We start from the raw sequence: 19874 nt of genomic DNA on the forward strand, positions 1-19874 counted from the left end.
TGAGGATTAATCTGAAAAGGAATAGTATACGATATTTGACTATGTATAAAGACAACCCCAAATAAACCAAACAAAGACCAGGAGGCGAACCGATAAAATTATATTGTGAACCTATCACATATTAATGGCCCGGATTAAAGAAGAACATTTATTTAAGGGAAATTTACACGCCAAACTCATGTGCACTTAAGCACTCTATGAACCGCGTCACATCCTAGCTGGTCACGTCATCACATGTGTCAGGAATGAGTGATGAAGCATCTCAATGATGAAACCGCATTAAATGCACTTGTTCCCCATTACTTTTCAAAACTAATCCCAAGTGATTCAGTTCTACTTCGTAACGGACTACGACGTGTAGGCCGATCAATGACACTTAAGGCTTACCCCGGCTCCTTCAATGCCCAAGAAATCCTTGGTGGCAAGTGTTCTAAACCGGCCAAAGGCCTAGGTGACTAAGGCCCAATCTTTCTCAAGCCCATTCTACTCGACCTAACATATAAAAAACAGTTCATATGCTATGAGAAGGTACACAATCTCTAATCTTCAATTTAACTTTACTCTTCTAGAATAATGAACTAACTTTGATGTTAGATTGCTAACCATGCAAGTCTATCATGCATCGTCGTAAATGATATTGAAGTCTCTTCCACGATTAATTAACAATTATCAACCTCTCTTCATTTCTGATTCCTTCGAGAGATAGAGCATCCATTTCTAGTTCCCGAACTAAACAAAAGCTATGCAGCGAAAAAAATCACATAACAAAACTCTTTAAGCAAAGTAATCTAGTACACTATGGGTGTTGTTATCTGGAGTTTTTGACACCATGTTATTACTAAAGGAAATGAAATATCTTTTATAGGTATTGGGAGTTTTCGACAAATTGGCATGTTTGCTAAAAGCCTGTCGAAGTCGCTTCTTATAGGGGAAAGTGTTGGACATAAACTTAGAAATATTTTCTGAGTTTTGTAGTTGGTTCGACGAAGAGGAGCGTTCGACAGGGCGTTAAGTTTGAATGAAGATGTAAATTCCTTTCGTCCTTATCTGTTTCATCAGAAGACGTGTGGAGCTTTAGGACGAAAGGAAGGCATGCCAAGCGAAACGTGGCATACTCTGAATGAAGGACCATTAGAAACGATTATTTTTGATTTAGTATATATAGAGGTCTTAATGATAGGATTCGGGGTGTTCATTTATGTACACAATCTCACTAAAAAACTCAAAGTATCTACGTAATGAGAAAAAAGTCTTCTGAGAATGTATGTGTAAACACCATTTTATCTTTTTTACAGTTTTATATAACTTACCATTTCCAGAATTTACATTCTTGCAATTTACTTTCAATTGCCTTTACTTTACTTTCTTTACAAGTTTACAACATTACTTTAAAGAGTTACGTAGATCAAAACAAACATTTCAATAAGAACATGAACGTAGTCGGAGTGTTCTTCATTATCAAGAACAAAGTTTGAAATATAAATCACATGACCTAGGATCAATCTAGTCGATCATGTGAGTAACCAAAGATTTTTGTTTTTGGATGACTAGCGCTTGTTTACCAATTTTCCCGTTAAATAGATTGGCACGTCCAGTGGGACGGTGCTTTAATTACAAATTCTTTAATCTTGTATTGTCTGTCACAAAATTCTTCATTGTCCGTTAGTATATTACGTTGTTGCATGAGACTTAGAAGTGGTAAACTAACCACAAACAACGAACAAATACTTAAGAGAAGACGTGTTAGGAAAATGGCAAGTAGAAATAAATATTTAATTAATTTTATATACTTTTAAAATATTCACTGATAGGACTAACTAAAAAATTCAAATTTTCTAAAAATGAAAAATTAAATAATTTCTTTTATTATATATTTTCTATAAATTCAAACTTTTGAAAAAATTCACCAACAAAATATTTGAATTTATAATAATTAATTGTTCAATTAATAATATAAACATTGTATTTGAATTTTAAAAAAAATAAATTAAAATGGTATATAAATTTAATTATATATCTTGATTAATTTAATTATTTATATAATTAATACAATTGATACAATTTGATTTTAATATTTTTAATAAATATTGAGTTATTTTGGAAATGCATCTTTAAAAAATCATAAGACCAAATATTAGGTGATTGGAAATGTATCTACGAAAACACATTTTTCGAAAAAAAATAAATTTATTTGGTAAATTCCGAGATGCATCTTCGAAAACACCTTTAAAAAAAATAAAATGTGGTACATACAGAGATACATTTCTAAATTCTAAAATAAAAAAGGAATTGCGCCGGACCTTGAGAAGGTACATGGTTGGAGTTCCTATATCTTTTACTTCATCTCAATTTGTAAATGTGAATAAAAATCATACGGAACTTTATCCCAATTTGATTCAATAAAATCTACATGATTATATTAATTCTTAATTGTAATTAAAGTTAGATCATGAATGATGGATATGATCTTTACAAATAAATAAATAATAAAAATAACAAATCAATTGAAATAGTTTTGAATTTCCATACTAAAAGTATGTATAATAATTCCACTGCCATCAAGATTTAAAGTAAGTTATGTTAATTAATGAGGAGGATGAATTCTTGGAAAGTTGCAACTTGGAGAATTCGGAGGAAGCGGTCAAAAGAAGGAGTGAAGCTATTAGCCGGTTTTGGACTAAGTTGAGGATAAAAGAGAACCTTCTTTTTCAGAAATCTAGGCTCAAATGGGACAACAAAGGCGATGACAACAACCGGTATTTTCATTGTGTAATGAAGGAGAGAAGGAGGAGGAATTACATTGGTTCATTACCAACGGCGATGGGAGTTCTCAAGGAGGTAGAGGAGGTTAAAGAGGAGGTTAATTAGGCGCCACTTTTCCGAGAAATTCGAAGAGAGTGATTATAATAGACCGGTTTTGGAAGGCATTTCTTTTGAGAAATTGGGAGTTTCGAAGGCCGAAGGCTTGGAGGCTCTTTTTTTGGAGGAGGAGATTAAGAATGCGGTTTGGAGTTGTGAAGGAAATAAAAGTCCCGGGCCGGATGGTTTCAACTTCTTCTTCATTAGGAAGTGTTGGTCGTTCTTGAAATTAGATTTTGTGAAATTCTTCAACGACTTCCATAAGTATGCGGTCTTGTCTAAAGCGATTAATTCTTCTTTTTTGACCCTTATTTCGAAAAAAGATAATCCTTTGGGGCTTGACGATTACCGTCCAATTTGTTTGGTTGGTAGCCTTTACAACTGTTTGGCAAAGTTGCTTGCTTCTAGGTTGAAACTCGTTTTAAATGATATAGTTTCGGATTGTCAAACGGTGTTCATTCCGGGTAGGCAACTCCTTGACGGGGTGGTTGTGGCAAATGAGCTAGTGGACTATGCGGTTAAGGAAAAGATAAAGTGTATTCTTTTCAAAGTTGACTTCGAAAAAGCGTATGATAGAGTTAGTTGGGATTGTTTGAGATATATGTTGAGGAGGTTAGGTTTCAGAGATTTATGGTTGAAGTGGATGGAAGCGTTGGTGTTTAAAAGTTACATGTTCGTATTGGTGAATGGTAGCCTGACAAAGGAGTTTAATGTGCTCAGAGGCCTTAGACAAGGTGATCCTTTGTCACCCTTTTTATTTGTTTTGGTGGTGGAAGGTTTGGCGGGCCTAGTTAGAAGGGCTAGTTTGGTTGAGAACTTCAGAGGGATAAACATCAATGGAGAGTGTAAGGTGGAGCTCCTCTAGTATGCGGATGACACTTTATTGGTGGGGGATGGGAGTTGGCAACATATATGGGCTTTGAAGGCGGTTCTTAGAGCCTTCGATCTTGTGTCCGGTCTTGGAGTGAACTTCCATAAGAGTAGTTTGATAGGCATAAATTCAAGTTTGCATTTTGTGGGGGCAGCAGCGAATTTCCTAGCTTGTAATACGGAGAATCATAATTTTTCTTTCCTTGGTATCCCGATAGGTGGCAATCCGAGGCGTATTTCCTTTTGGCAGCCTTTGATTACTAAGTTGAAAAGGAGGCTTCAAGGGTGGAGTGGCAAATTTCTTAGCTTGGGAGGAAGGATCACTTTATTGAAGTCGGTTTTGAGTAGTCTTCATATTTTTCTGATGTCTTTTTACAGGGCCCCAGTTCAAGTTTGTAAAGAGATCTCTAGAATTCAAAATTCTTTTTTGTGGAAAGGGGTGAAGGATAGGAGGAAGATCCATTGGGCGAGGTGGGGCTTGGTTGGCCTTCCTAAGGAGAAAGGTGGCCTCGGTTTGAAACTAGTGGAAGAATTTAATGTTTCTTTGCTTTTAAAGTGGAGATGGAGGATTACAAAAGGAGGAGATGCGCAATGGATAAAGATGTTAAGGGCAAAATACGGTGGGATAAATATTTTGCTTGGTTTTTCTGGCTTTTCTTGCAGGTTAGCCTCTTTTTGGTGAAAAGACATCTTGATGTTGGAAAAGAGGCACATTGAGGGTGAGTTTCTTGAGAGATGTAAATGTATTCTCGGGAAAGGAAATTCAATTCTTTTTTGGCACGTTAATTGGTTGGGGGAGTTTAGTTTGAAATCGGCTTTTCCGGATTTATTCATCCATTCGGTTTTGAAGAATGAATTGGTGGAAGGTATGGGAGAGTGGGAAGAGGGTAGATGGAGGTGGAGTAATTTGGGTGTTTCCGCTTCTAATAATCCTCTCATTTGGAATCGGCTTCAAGAGTTAAAGGCGTTGTTAGGTGGTAGCTCGCCGGAGCGTGGGAGGGAGGATGAAACTTGGTGGACTCCAAATGGAGATGAGAATTTTTCGGTAAGGTCTTGTTACGATTATCTTTCGGTAAATATTCTTTGTTCTATTTTTATTCCGGATAGAGAGAAGGCGTTGAAGTTGGTTTGGAAAGCTTTAATTCATTTTAGATTTAAAGCTTTTGCTTGGAGGGTTTTGATTGATAGACTCCCATCAAAAAATCTTCTTTTTGTTAGAGGTATTATCTCTTCTCCCTCTGATCTTTTTTGTGTGTTTTGTAAAGATAGTGAGGAAAGTATAGCGCACCTTTTCTTTTCTTGTGAAGTAGCTAGGAAAGTGTGGAGTTCCATTTTGGAGTGGTTTGATTTGGAATTGGTTTTGCTTCCGTTAGTTTGGGAGAACTTTCTTTTAATCTTTGAAGGTTTTAGGAGGAAGAAAGTGAAGAAGGGATCGGAGAGCTTGGTTTGGATAGCGGTGTGTTGGGGGTTGTGGAGAATGAGGAACAAAGCCATTTTCGGGAACGATAGTTGGAGTGTCCCGGACATTGTTTGGAGTATAAAAGTGTTGGTTTGGAAATGGTCCTTCCACGACGAAATTACTTACGGCAATTGTAATTTTTATGATTTTTGCAAAGATCCTTTGTATTTTTTAAGATAGATTGCAATTGTTTTGTAATTTCGTGCGTCTCTTCGGTTTATTCCGATTTTTGTAAGAGGGGTTGAGTATCCCTAGTACTCCTTATATTATATTCCTTGATTAAAAAAACAAAATTTAAAGTAAACAACAATGGTACCACCGATGTACATTATTATACTAGAAAATTGCAACGCTGAATCACGTGATTTACCATTGCAATTTGTAATAATAAATGCAGTGAGAAATGGCATGGATGTAGAATTGAATGTGGGAAGCCAAATGGGACAAGTTTGGTGTAGTGTAGGCCTCTAGAGTGCAGAGTAGTGATGTTTGGATGATGATCTAAGAAGCGTGCTTTTGTGAGTTGTATTATTTGCAAGAAAGAGGGAGTATGCAGAGAATCAAACAGAAAGTGATATTGGAAAGTGTCAAAATGACAAACTTAAATGAATTTGTGACAAAATTGGTTGTAACAAGATCGTTCAATTTGAACTGAGAGTATACAAAAATTACTGGCTTTGCATCAACTTTGCAGAATGCCAAAAATTAAAGTGAAAAAGAAAAAACTAAACACAATACAAAAGGGAGAAACAAACCCCAACGAGTATTTTCACATTTTCAGCTTCATTACTAGTTTCTTTTTTCTTTTCTTTTAAACTTTTCCTTTTTTTCCCGAAAACATTAATCTAGTTTGTGTTTGTAAATATGAACAAATTAATAGCTTGTTTTGATTGACTTTTGGAAGAGTTAGAATCAATTTTAGAAGTGCAGAATTGATTCTAAATGATTTTGAAATGTTTGTTTTATCAAAAGTAAAATAGCTTTTACTTCCATAATTGATTCTAGGTGATTTTTACTTTGAAATTTATTGTTCAAATCACTTTTACATACATGTATCCAAACATAAATCAATTTTGTTAAACTCAATTTTATTAAATTCAATTCTGTTAAAATCAATTCTAGCAAATTTAATTCTATTAGAATCAATTCTCTTCACCGTCAATCCAAAGACACCGTAAATGTGAAAGGGGGAGAAAGAACTCCTAATGTTCATCTTAAATATTGCTCGTGATATATGTATATAACATATAACACGTCTAAAATTAAATACTCGTATTACATTTTTTTCTCATCACTACACTCGTATTGCTCCTAATGTAATTCTTTTTTTTTTTTTAATAAGCAATTTGTATCTAGCGGATTTCGAACCTAAGACCTTGAGAGGAGCACACTCTCAAGATCCAAGCGATTCACCGCTAAACCACACACACGCACCCATTTGTAATGTAATTATGATTAATTTTATTACTAAAACTATCACTTTATTATTTTACTTTAAGAAAACAATGATATTGATATTTGTAAATTTTATCATTAAAATTCGTTATTTTCACGAGACATTATCATCAAAATATATTTTTTATTTTAATATATCAACAAAATATTTATAAATATTAGTGATATTTGTGAATATTTATAATTACGATACAATTGAATTTATCATATTGATGATTTGCTACATTTTTATTTTTAAATATTTATAATAAATAGTAATTTTATAATAACGATTATATATCAACAACAACTAAACATTATCGAATTATCTAAGCGGCCATGCTTTCTTTGGCATTTAAGATATTTTTGTTTGGATGATTATTTAAGCAGCCATCCTTTGTGAGCTGTACTACTAATATTTACAAAGAACTCATAAATAGAGAAACAACATAGAAAATGGATCTTGCTTCAAACTCATCACCACTACAAAACCTATGAACATTTCAGTCCAAAATATATCCCTTCTATTACCCTTTTGATCCTCTAGTCTTCCGGCAATTCACCACTCTGATGTCCCTTTCTCACGGCCAAGATGGGCCACCTACTCCTTTCCGGCGGGCCTTTTCTTGACACTGTGTGCAACCTCATCTTCCACTCACTACCTTGATTTTCTTGATTGAGGTATAACTACTTCATCACTTTTCTCCTCTTTCTTTCTTAACTCTTAATCTTGTTAAGCTTGTTTTTTATATTTTGTGAATTAAATTTCATAAGCATATGGCATGATATTTTATCTTTCAAGCATTTGTTTTTAGTTGTCTAAGTGAAAACAATGCAAAGTTACATGATTTGGCTTCAATGTTTGCCTTTATGAATTAGGTGTGGGTTGCTCTTTTATCTTTAAATAAACTTATAAAAGAGGAAGAGAGTCTTTGATTGTAAAACCTAAAACTATTGATATACTGTAGAAATTATTGGAATATTTATTTTTAAACTTTACTATTACAATCTTTTAATATTTACATAGAAAAAGGAAATATGAGAAAAGAGAAAAAGAGTTTTGATTGTATAACTAACCTAAAGCTTTTGGTGGCAATTGAATGGATGACATCTATGTTTGGTTTCCGTTTGAGACATCTAGAATTGATTTTGACGTATTTGGTTGATCTCGAGCAGAATTGATTATGCTTTTCAGAATTGATTCTATTTGAAACTAGGATTTGTAGCTTTTAATCAAACGTGATTTATTGTTCAACTTACTTTTGTAAAAATTTCTCCAAACATAAATTACTTTACCTTTAACTCACTTATATTCAAAATCAATTTTACATCATCAATTCATTCAAAATTAATTTTTTTTCACCGAAGAACCAAACACACGCTTCATGAAAATGAGTTATTAAGTGAGAATTCCCTTAGATATTGTTTTGCATCAAATACGATTGTTTATGATGTTATAATTTATAATTTGATGAAACAAAAATTAAACGTTTTTGAGATAATTAGAAATTATTATTAACAGTAATAAAAGTATTTTGTAAAATATAACATAGACTAGCTCTATTAACATTTTATGAAAAACGATAGGAAAAAAATACACTACCACATCATGTGATAGAATACAAAAGGTTTACAAAGTGTCAAACTATACACACATTAGTTTCACATACAAAATACAATACAAATGAAATGTCAATTACTCTTATACAAAGTAACGCCTTACAACAAACAAAAAACTCAGAAAATCAAACGCCCTTTGCACTTTCCATTTTTCCACAATATATAATTTTTTTTAGAATTCTTGAACTACATGACCGATAATAGTATGTCTCCATTGGCATATCCAATTTTTTTTTTGTAGTTTTCTTATAATTAAAAGATTTGTCTGAATCAATAAGTCATAAAATATTAAAAGTTATTCTATAATTAGAAGACATATACAGTCTCTCGTAATTTTCTTAGTGTTTATATATTGCATATATGTACCTAAAATTTTTGTATATATCTTAGAAAATAAAATTTAATGGAAGTAACTTTACAAGAGATTCTGCTTGAGCATTGTGGGATGATATCATGATCCTTGTTTTAACACTAACCGGCTAAAGATACATTATCGGAGACAGCAATTTATCCAAATAAATTTTTATTTGTTTTGCAAGTTCTCGCGTGATCTCGGCAATCTGTAACACAACAAAAATTATGAGAAGGTTTCTTCAAATTATATATGACTTTTTATTTATTTATGATACAATAAAAAAGACGCTTACCTACTTAAGTTAAGTGTTTTTGGTTTGATACAAAAAGATTTACTAAAATTTAAACCCTAAAATTAAATATATGTTATTATATTTCAATGAAATATGTGTTATAAACCATAAAAATAATATATAAAGAAGCATGCAATGTTGAGCTGCATTTAAAATATATATATATATATATATATATATATATATATATATATATATATATATATATATATATATATATATATATATATATATATATATATATATATATATATATTTTAAATGCAGCTCAACATTGCATGCTTCTTTATATATTATTTTAGTGGTTTATAACACATATTTCATTGAAATATAATAACATATATTTAATCTTTTCGTTTCAAACCAAAAACACTTAACTTAAGTAGGTAAGAGTCTTTTTTATTGTATCATAAATAAATAAAAAGTCATATATAATTTAAAGAAACCTTCTCATAATTTTTGTTGTGTTTATTGCCGAGATCACGCGAGAACTTGCAAAACAAATAAAAATTTATTTGGATAAATTGCTGTCTCCGATAATGTATCTTTAGCCGGTTAGTGTTAAAACATGGATGATGATATCATCCCACAATGCTCAAGCAAAATCTCTTGTAAAGTTATTTCCATTAAATTTTATTTTCTAAGATATATATAAAAAATTTAAGTACATATATGCAATATATAAGCACTAAGAAAATTACGAGAGACTATATATGTCTTCTAATTATAGAATAACTTTTAATATTTTATGACTTATTGATTCAGACAAATATTTTAATTATAAGAAAACTAGAAGAAAAATTGGATATGCCAATGGAGACATACTATTATCAGTGATGTAGTTCAAGAATTCTAAAAAAAATTATATATTGTGGAAAAATGGCAAGTGCAAAGGGCGTTTGATTTTCTGAGTTTTTTGTTTGTTGTAAGGCGTTACTTTGTATAAGAGTAATTGACTTTTCATTTGTATTGTATTTTGTATGTGAGGCTGATGTGTGTATAGTTTGACACTTTGTAAACCTTTTATATTCTATCACATGATGTAGTAGTGTATTTTTTTCCTATCGTTTTTCATAAAATGTTAATAGAGCTAGTCTATGTTATATTTTACAAAATACTTTTATTACTGCTAATAATAATTTCTAATTATCTCAAAAACGTCATGTGTGTTTTGTTTATGTTAAATTTTATAATTTTGAAATAATACTTAAAATGAAAATTTGAAACTTTTCTCGTACTCCATAGAATTTGATTGTCATTTTGTTTAATGTTATTATTTCAAAATTTGCAAGATTCTCATAGTTTCCAAAATTTTGAAATTAACCCTAAAAAATTTTAAACTAATTTTGAAATTAACCCTAAAAAATTTTAAACTAATCTTTAATAATTTTCAAATTTTATAAATTGGTCTCTTCAAAATTAAAATTACAAATTAGTTCATATTTTTAAAATTAAAATTTTGGCCTTAACTTTAAAATTTATAAAAAGACCCAAAAATCTAACAATAATTTATTTTTATATTTTATTCAAACGAAATCATTTAAATTGTTTAGAATTTTAATTTTTTTTTAAAAAAATTAATTATCTCATCCAAACACACTCTAATAAATTGAAGAGAATCACCTTTTATCACTAGCCATTACAACAAATCAAACATAATCCAATATAGTAGAAACATAATACATTCCAGTACAACAAATTGCATTGAAGATTTGAGAAAGACCGATTAAAAAATAGGAGAGAACAAATCAAACTTTATTGCAGAGACAGAGTAACAGTTGTCATCAAACATATATGGTCCTAATAGAATTAACAAAGCTTTGATGTCATATTAACATCAGAAATTTATATAGAAAGAGAGAAGACTAAATTAGTTGTAATGTCTATCAGAAACATCTTAAAGTTTCACATTGATTAGAGATAGATCATTGAAAGAGTATATATAGAGGGACAGTCATCACCTTATCAACCGTTTTGTAAGGATGAGTTAGGTCATTGAATATATATATATATATATATATATATATATATATATATATATATATATATATATATATATATATATATATATATATATATATATATATATATATATAGAAGAACTCTTTTTACCTTACCAACCTACCAACCGGTTTTATAAAGATGAGTGAAGATAATTAAAAACAATTTTGCTCTTTTAAATTAACAAACTCAACTTTGCAATACTCAATTTTTTTAATAACAACAACTTTACACCTTCCCCAAGATTTACTATCATCATAAAATATTTCATTATGAAAAAATGTTGAACAAATTTGCAATTTCTTTTAAAAGACAATCATGGAAAAAATTGAAAGAAAACATAAATGGTAGTATTTAAGAAATTAAAACACAATTCTGGAAGAAAGCTTCATGCAATAGATTAAAATGTACTATTTTAAATTTCTGGAAATAAATAAAAGAAAAAAACGTGAATAGAGGAAAGAGTGGATGAGGCTACTAAATAAGAGGAGGGAAATTTAAAAGCCATATTAATTATTAAATGAATAGTTTAATTATAATTATTTGATTGATCTAATTGTAACTATTTGTTTCTCTCACCTCTCATTAAAAAATTCTTCTCACTTGATATGACTCTCTCACCTCTCATTATAAAATTTCTCTCTCTTTTTTTATTTTTGAATGAAGGTTAATATATATAAGAAAAAAAATTGATACACACAAAAATGGGGGGATTAGGCCAATATCCACTCAAAAGTATCGAAATTTAAAAATAGGCAAACCAAGTCTATTTTTTACATAATCGTTTCTAATGTCAATCGGTATAGAGTCAAAAAAATTTTGAAGGGAGTAGATGTGCGACCAATATTAGAGAAAAAGTCGGCACCGTTATTTCCTTCTCTGTAAGTATGCGATATGATGAAGGATATGTCTATGATAACCTTAATACAAGAAAACCATCTACCTCTGAGTTTCCAAGGAACCAAGCTTGGGCAAGGAGAAGAGAGATATTTAACAATTGTTATAGAATCAGATTAAACCCAAAGAAAATTCCAATCTCAGTCTCTAGCTATCTCAATGGCACGAAGAACACCGCAAATTCAGCTAAAAAGAAGTTGTTCTAAGAAAGCGATTCAGCAAAAGCAAGTAAAAACATACATGAATTTACTCTAAAAAATGTCCCCACAACCCGTTGAGCTCGAGCTAGAGGAGTAAGCACCATCAATATTACACTTAATCCAATTTAAAGGAGGAGATTCCTGAAAATTTCTTTCATCACAGGAGCTCTATCCGTATGGATGGGAACTTTGAGCGTTTGGATAAGTGAAAAGTCAAACCAACCAAGCTTGTATGTCAGCTTCGACTCAAAGCAGATAACTGAATCTGAGCCAAAATCTTATTACAAAAGAACATGAAAAGCGAAATTGGTTGTTGAACCTAGCGGAATACCTGGAAGTCCAAATGGCGTTAATCAGAAAAATGCAAGAAGCTTGAATCACAAAAACATCTTGCAGAGAGGTGGCCTTGGAACACGAATTTAAGAAACAGTTTGCAAATTTGTGAATGTCAATGTGAAGAAGGTTTCCTAACCAGCCCCATAATTTGACAGCAAAAGAACATTGGAAAAACAAATGGTCGTTGGATTCCCGGTCTAACTTATAAATAGAGCACATGTAGGCCATTTTAATACCTCTAAGTTGTAATGAATCATCAGTGGGAAGTTTGAACTTTAACAGCCTCCACCTCAGTAAAGAATTAGAAGGTGGAATACAGTTATGACATATGTAATACACCCACGGGAATTCAGTAAAGAGTGAATCAGGTGCAACAAGTTCTCTTAATATTTTATTTTGATCAACCATGATATGATTATCAAGTTCAAAATCAAATAAAATCACTATCATTAATGAGAATCAAATCAATAATCAAAATCAAATCAACACAGATAAAATCTAAAAAATTATAAATATATGACTAAAAATCAAATAAAATAACAAATCTACAAAAAAAATTGGATTTTTTTGAAAATATGAAAATATAAATAAAATCAAGTAAAATAGAAGAAAAAAATGAAATTGTGATTTTGAGGGTTTAACTCCTTAGAAGTATCTTCAAAGGAAGTACTATTTATTTATTGTTTTTAATGATTTTCTGGAAAATATTCGGAGCAATTCGAAACAATAGCCTGCAGAGTCACCTTAGAGGTTAGGATACTTAATTTTGCAACCCTGAAAATCAATAAACAAAAAAAAAACAATAAAAATTCCTAACAAGCCTCTAAACTAGCATTCTAAAATTGGTTAAAATCAACAGAGAGTCATCGACAACGGCGCCAATATGATCTGTTGTCGCAAACGGGTCAAAAACAAGTTTATAAATGTAGTTAATGAAAGCAACACTCAGTCATATTGTAAGGACTCTTGATAATTTTAACCGACCGACTGAATCTGGGGGATTAAGGTTCAACCTTAAATCGCAGGTAAACAAATTGAAAGCAAATATGATGAACAAGTTATCTACTATTTTGGTTTTCGACTTATCATCGATTCTTATAATTCCAAAACCCAATGGATTTTATTCTCTTTTCGATTACAATAAAAATCAACAAGCGCAATTGATACTATATGAAATATGTTTCTAATTTCTGAATTAACTAAACGGATAAAGTAAAGGCAAATTAAGCAAACGCGACTTAATCAAATGTGAATTAGCGAAAAAAGCGACGTTAATGCGATCACGGTAAAGAACATACATCAATCAAAATAAATCAATTATATTCAATAAGCATCAATCGAATTAAGCAAACAATAGTAATCAAATTAAGCAATCAAATGTATAGAAAAAATTGAAAAGAAATTGAAATTGAATTAGAAATTATGAAAACCTCAAAATATAGGTGGAAACTCGAACAGAAGATCAACCTTAGGTTTTGTTCTCCATAGAATTCGTAAGTTGTATTTCTAATTTCATGAATACTCAATGATAAACCTAAAACTCTGGTTTTGTTTAAATGATACGAGAGAATTTAGGCCCTAACAGTAATCGACCCGAAAAACATAAAATCAACCCAAAACTAATTATTTAATTAAGTCTGAAGATAAAACGAATTATTCGACCCTTCTTCACTCCGAATTTTCTTTTTACTTCTACAAGAAACTTGTAGTTTATCCTTTCAGCTTTCCAACGCATATTAGAAAGTGTTAAACGGCATCAAGTAGCCCAAATTATGATATGTACAACGAAATGGTATCAAATAATTGTTTATGCTGAAAATAAAATACAAAATTAAAATAAAGGTAAAAATAAACTAAGTTTAGGAAACACGCTAAAATAGTAGAAATAACAAAAGACACTCTAGAATTGTCGTGACATAATAGTGAAAAAGTGTGCATGAAAATGCACTAATCACTTTACGTTCAATGTTTATGTCAAAATAAACATGGTGAAAACAGTTGTATTTAATAATAAACGATATCTCAACCCACTAACTAGTATGATATCATTTAGATTCGATAACATCTATGGATGCTAAACCTAAATCTATGTCTAGAGTTTAGTATCTAACAGATGAAAAGCTTTGATCCAGGAAAGAAAAGTATTTCTCAATATCAATTCAAATTCATGAAAACATGTCCTAGGTAGCTATTCTAAAACAAGCATTAAGCCTGAATATTGGTCAATACTAAAGCATAATTAGAATTGCATAAGACGCCATGATCAAGACTAATACATGAAAATTTTGACGATTACATCTAACTCAAACAAAAATAAATTAGCTACTCTTACTCATTAGTTGTGCAATGATAATCTAAAAGAAAGAATTGGGATAGAATCTATGATGATTTCTCGGATATCACTTTTGCCTTCAATTTTCACTCTTCCTTTCTCTTATGTTTCCTTAGGGTTTATGGTAAAGATAGTGACTTGAATGGTTTCTGGAATATCCCAACGGAATAACTTTGATTGTTATTTATAGAGTTTTGCGGACGCATTCTCGCTTAGCGAGACTTTTAGTTTGTCAAACGAACTCTTTTTTGCACACAAGTTGGTTGTCAGCTCATCCAAATGATCTTTTCCTCCTAGCTTCGCTAAGTGAGGCCATGCAAACATCTAGCAAGATAGACTTCCTTTACCTTCAGTTATTTGACTTGTAAGGAATCTCTCAAATCGCCTTGTGTCACTAACCAAATTTGCCATCTTCATATAGACTTAGAGACGGGTGTGAGGGGTGGATAAAAAGACGTATGCTGAAAGAATTGCAGAGTAGTGTGGTGAAGATAAGGTCGAGCAACGTGACAAGAGATTAGGGGTGTTCAAATCCAAACCAGCCCAATAAAAAACTGCAAACCGAACCAAACCAGACCAAAAACCGTAAAAACCGCATTTGTTTCGGATCAATTTGGGTCATTTTGTGACAGAACCGCGCGGTTTGGTTCGGTTTGCGGTTTATATGTTGAAACCGGCCCAAACCAAACCGCAATACTTATAAATTAACCCCTATATTTTAAAATATATTTAACTTTAAGGCCCATATTATTTGAGTTTAAGGCCCAATATTTAGAACCAAAAAAAGTCATTTTGAGACCATACCCGGCCTGCTGTGTCGTGTGAGTCTTCCAAGTTTCATTTCAGTATTACACGGTGGTTGGCTAGGGTTGAGATATATGAGATTCCAAACATTCGTCAGCGGCTTCCAAGTTCCATTACATCAGAAACACGGTGGTTCTAAACTTCGTCAGCGGAGCTGCAGCTGCTTGTGAATCGTCACCGGCTTGCCGTAATCTGTTCTAAACTTTCGTTTCTTAGGTGAGCTCTAATTCTACCGGTTGCGAATCGTTGTAAAAATTAAATTATATCTTTTGATTCTAATCTATTCATATCTTTCTGTAATAGACATGGCTATTGATAATGATAAACAAGTTGATGTTTCTGATGCTTCCTTTTCCATTTCCATGGCCGAAAATCAGGTAACTGTCTTTGAGCCCCAAACTTTGAATATAGTACGTTAATTACACATTACTTCACACAACAACCAAGCAATTTTTAGTAGTGTAGAAATTAATTTCATTGTTTGATATAAATGAAAATAAAAACAAGTTAAAACAAGTGACATGTGGTGGTAGCTGTTAAGATGTGTCGAGGAATGAAAACTAATTTTTAATGTAGTGAAAGAAACTACCAACTTGATAGCACCAAATATAGTGCTGAGTTAGGAAAGATACTAATTATGTTTACATGATGCTCCACCAAGGCACAACCAGTTTCAGCCAGCCATAGCCTTTTCATGTGTGAGTGTGTTGATTTTTGAAACTTATGGTTGTGATGAATAATTATGTAGTAAAAAGAAAAAGTGGCATAACTGAGTATTATTACCTAGAATATTTTCTGTCTGGCATAAACTGAAAGAATATTTGATTTTGTGTTAGCCATAGATAGATGTTTGATGTTAAAATTCAGCATATTTTATGTAAATAACAATGTGTTTATTATGCATATGCAGCCTCAAAGTAATGAACAAATGCCAACAACAAATCCACCACAACCTATTGATTTGGATGTTCAAAAGAAGAAGAAAAGGAAAGTTGGAGAACCTGATGATTCTAATGTCGATGATTATAATGCTAGAGATGCAGGTAAACAAAAACCTTGTTGGCTTAAATCTTGGGTTTGGGATCATTTTACAAGAGATGATTCGGGTACTCGGGCTAAGTGTAATTGGTGTACAAAATCTTATGCGGCTAATTCACACAAGAATGGAACCTCAAATTTAAATAACCATTTGGTGAATCAATGTAAAAAAATTCCCAAGAGTGTTCTTGATCCTACTCAAACCACTCTTAGCGTTCAAGAAGGCTCTAGTAATGCACTTGTTGGTATTCATTTTGATGTTGAATTGTGTAGACAAGCTTTAGCTAGAATGATAACCGTGGACGAGTTACCTTTTTCTTTTGTTGAAAATGAAGGATTTTGTCATTTTATGAGTGTTACACAACCTAGGTTCCCACTTCCAGGAAGGCTTTCAATTGCTAGGGATTGTTTGAGTCTTTACACTAGTGAGAAACATAAGTTAATAAGCATGTTTACTAAAACAAAACAAAGTGTCTGTCCAACAACTGATGCTTGGACTTCTGTGCAAAATATTAATTATATGGTTCTTACTGCACATTTCACTGATCAAGATTGGAAGATGCATAAAAGGATTCTTAATTTTTATCCTATAACATCTCATAAGGGAGAGATAATTGTATAAAAGATTGAAAAGTGCTTGGAGGGTTGGATGATAGATAAGGTTTTCACCATCACAGTTGATAATGCGGCTTCAAATGATGTTGCTATGACTTACCTAAAAAACAGAATGGAGGATTTCACATTCACTAAAAGGGGAGCAGTTGCACGTTAGATGTTGTGCCCACATTCTTAACCTTGTTATCAATGATGGGGTGAAGTTGAAGATCATGCATTCTTCAATTTCCAAAATTAGGAGTGCAATTTGATATGTTCGTCAGTCACCGGGTCGTCTAGATAGGTTTAGAACATGTATTAAAGAAGTTAGGATACAAGACAAGTCTACGGTGCAATATGATTGTCCTACTAGGTGGAACTCCACATACCTTATGCTTGAAAGTGCATTGAAGTTTCAGAGGGCCTTTAAGAGATTAGGAGAGAAATGTGTTGAGTATGCGATGATAGAAGGTGGTGTACCAAATAATGAGGATAGGGATAATGCCAAGTGTTTTGTGAAATTTTTGAAGTTATTTTTTGAAATCACTAAGAATGTGTCAGGTTCAACATATATATCATCTTCTATGTATTTCATGGAACATTGTAAAATATTAGGGACATTAAAGACTTGGAAGGAATGTCACAAAGATGACACACTACTTACAAGTATGGCTAACATTATGCATGAAAAATATAGTAAGTATTGGGGGGTGTCATAAAGATGAACAAGTTAGTATTTATTGCTGTAATTTTTGACCCTCGGTGTAAGTTTCAGTTCATTAGGTGGGGATTGGATACGTTTTATGAGAAGAATGTTGCTGATTCTTTGTGTGATAAGGTAAGGCAAACATTAAACAAAATGTTTGAAAGCTATACACTTTATTTAAGTAAAGGCCAAACCGAAAGTGTTGCACAAGAACCATCCGAATTTGTTACATCTTTTGATCATATGGATGATGAATTTGAGAAGGACATGGATCAAGATTCGAATTTAAATAAAAACGAAGTGGATTTGTACCTCATGGAGACGAGGGAGAAGAAAAGTCCAGACTTTGACATTTTGAATTGGTGGAAGGTAAATTCCACCAAATACCCTACTCTTGGTATGATGGCTAGAGATATCTTGGTTATGCCAGTATCTACGGTTGCTTCCGAGTCTACTTTTAGTACCGGGGGTCGAGTTCTTAGTTGTTATAGGAGCTCTCTTACACCACACACTGTCGAAGCTTTAATATGTGCACAAAATTGGTTAAGATCCTCCCCTTTGAAAGTGTGGATATCAAAGAGAACTTGGAAGAATTGGAAATATATATATATATATATATATATATATATATATATATATATATATATATATATATATATATATATATATATATATATATATATATATATATATATATATATATATATAACGTTTGTTAATATGTTTGTTTTGTTTGTAGAAATGGCTCCGGCTCCGATCCCACAATTAAATGAGGGACTTTCTGACATTGAATCGGACTAGTAGACGTGCTTGAAAAAAATGGTATGAATTTGTTACTATAATTTGTTACTATAACATGTCAGTTGTAGAAACGACAATGGACTAGATTCAGAACTAGCAAAAGAACTATTTGAATGACATTGCAAAGATGCATGGTCTGGTCTTCTTCTAGATTGTGATGCACTTAACATTGATTTATGTTTATAAAAATTGATTAATGATATTGAAATGCTTAAATAACTAAGTGATGATCTGAACTATGAAAGTTAATGACCATATGGAAATGCTTAAATAACCAAGTAATTTATGCTTATAGGATACTAAAATCCAATTATGGAAATAATTGACTTGAATGTTGTATTTGTAGACAATCAGGATGGATGCTAGAAGACAACATGAAGCAATATGTAATGGTTGAACTGGATTTTGAATGGTGGAACAAACAAGATGGGTGAACTGAAATTTGAATGGTTTATGATTTGAATGGTTGAACTTTAATTTATGTATTAATTTGGAGTTTTGTCTACATATTGAAACTTTAACAGAATTGCTTGGTTTTGTGGTTTTGTAAGACTTTATTATGTAATTTTTGGTTTGTTGTAAGATTTTATTGTGTAGTTTAAGATTACATTGAATGCCGCCTACTGTTGTGGTTTTGTAAGATTTTATTGTGAAAGCTTTGATTATGAAGAGGTGCAAAAATTACAACTTACTAGATTATATAAAATAAAAGTTTGTATTTTTTTAAAAAAAAACGAACCAACCGAACCAATCCAAACTGCATTGGTTTGGTTTGTTTTTTTTTTTAAAGTCAACCGAACCAAACCGAACCGCATGCCTTTTTCTCTTACTGTTCAGATAATTTTTTAAGTTAAAACCGGTCAAACCGCACCGCAAACACCCTACAAGAGATCCACCATAGAGAAGAATGTTGCCACCTTAGATGCAAGAAAGGGACATTGCAATGGTGGATCGCCGAAAGACTAGAGAATTACAATGGTAATAGAAGAAATATATTTTGAGCTGAAATGATCATAATTTTTGTATTTGTGATAAGTTTGAAGCAAGGTCCATTTTGTTTGTTGTTTCTCTATCTATGAGTTCTTTCTCCTCATTTCACACTTAATTTTGTTCATAATTATAAACACAAATTAGATTAAACTTTTTGATAAAAAAATTTTAAGAAAAAACATAAAGAAAAAAAACTAGTAAAGTTGAAAATGTGAAAAAAGAGTTGTTTTTTCTTTTGTACTATTTTTTTTTTTTCACTTTAATTTTTTCTTTTTTTTTTTAACTA

General features: G+C 31.6%; 1 long non-coding RNA gene across 1 annotated transcript; it reads left to right on the top strand.

Annotated features, from left to right (window-relative positions):
• The first annotated feature begins 6999 nt into the window (after positions 1 to 6999).
• On the top strand, positions 7000 to 19283 carry LOC131631696 (uncharacterized). Its single transcript, XR_009292785.1, has 6 exons — positions 7000 to 7303; positions 14772 to 15675; positions 15763 to 15836; positions 16370 to 16502; positions 18537 to 18619; positions 18945 to 19283. It is a non-coding gene; the product is annotated as an uncharacterized LOC131631696 (long non-coding RNA).
• The last annotated feature ends 591 nt before the right edge of the window (positions 19284 to 19874 follow it).

This window comes from Vicia villosa, unplaced genomic scaffold, assembly GCF_029867415.1.
Source record: "Vicia villosa cultivar HV-30 ecotype Madison, WI unplaced genomic scaffold, Vvil1.0 ctg.000857F_1_1, whole genome shotgun sequence".
NCBI lineage: Eukaryota > Viridiplantae > Streptophyta > Magnoliopsida > Fabales > Fabaceae > Vicia > Vicia villosa.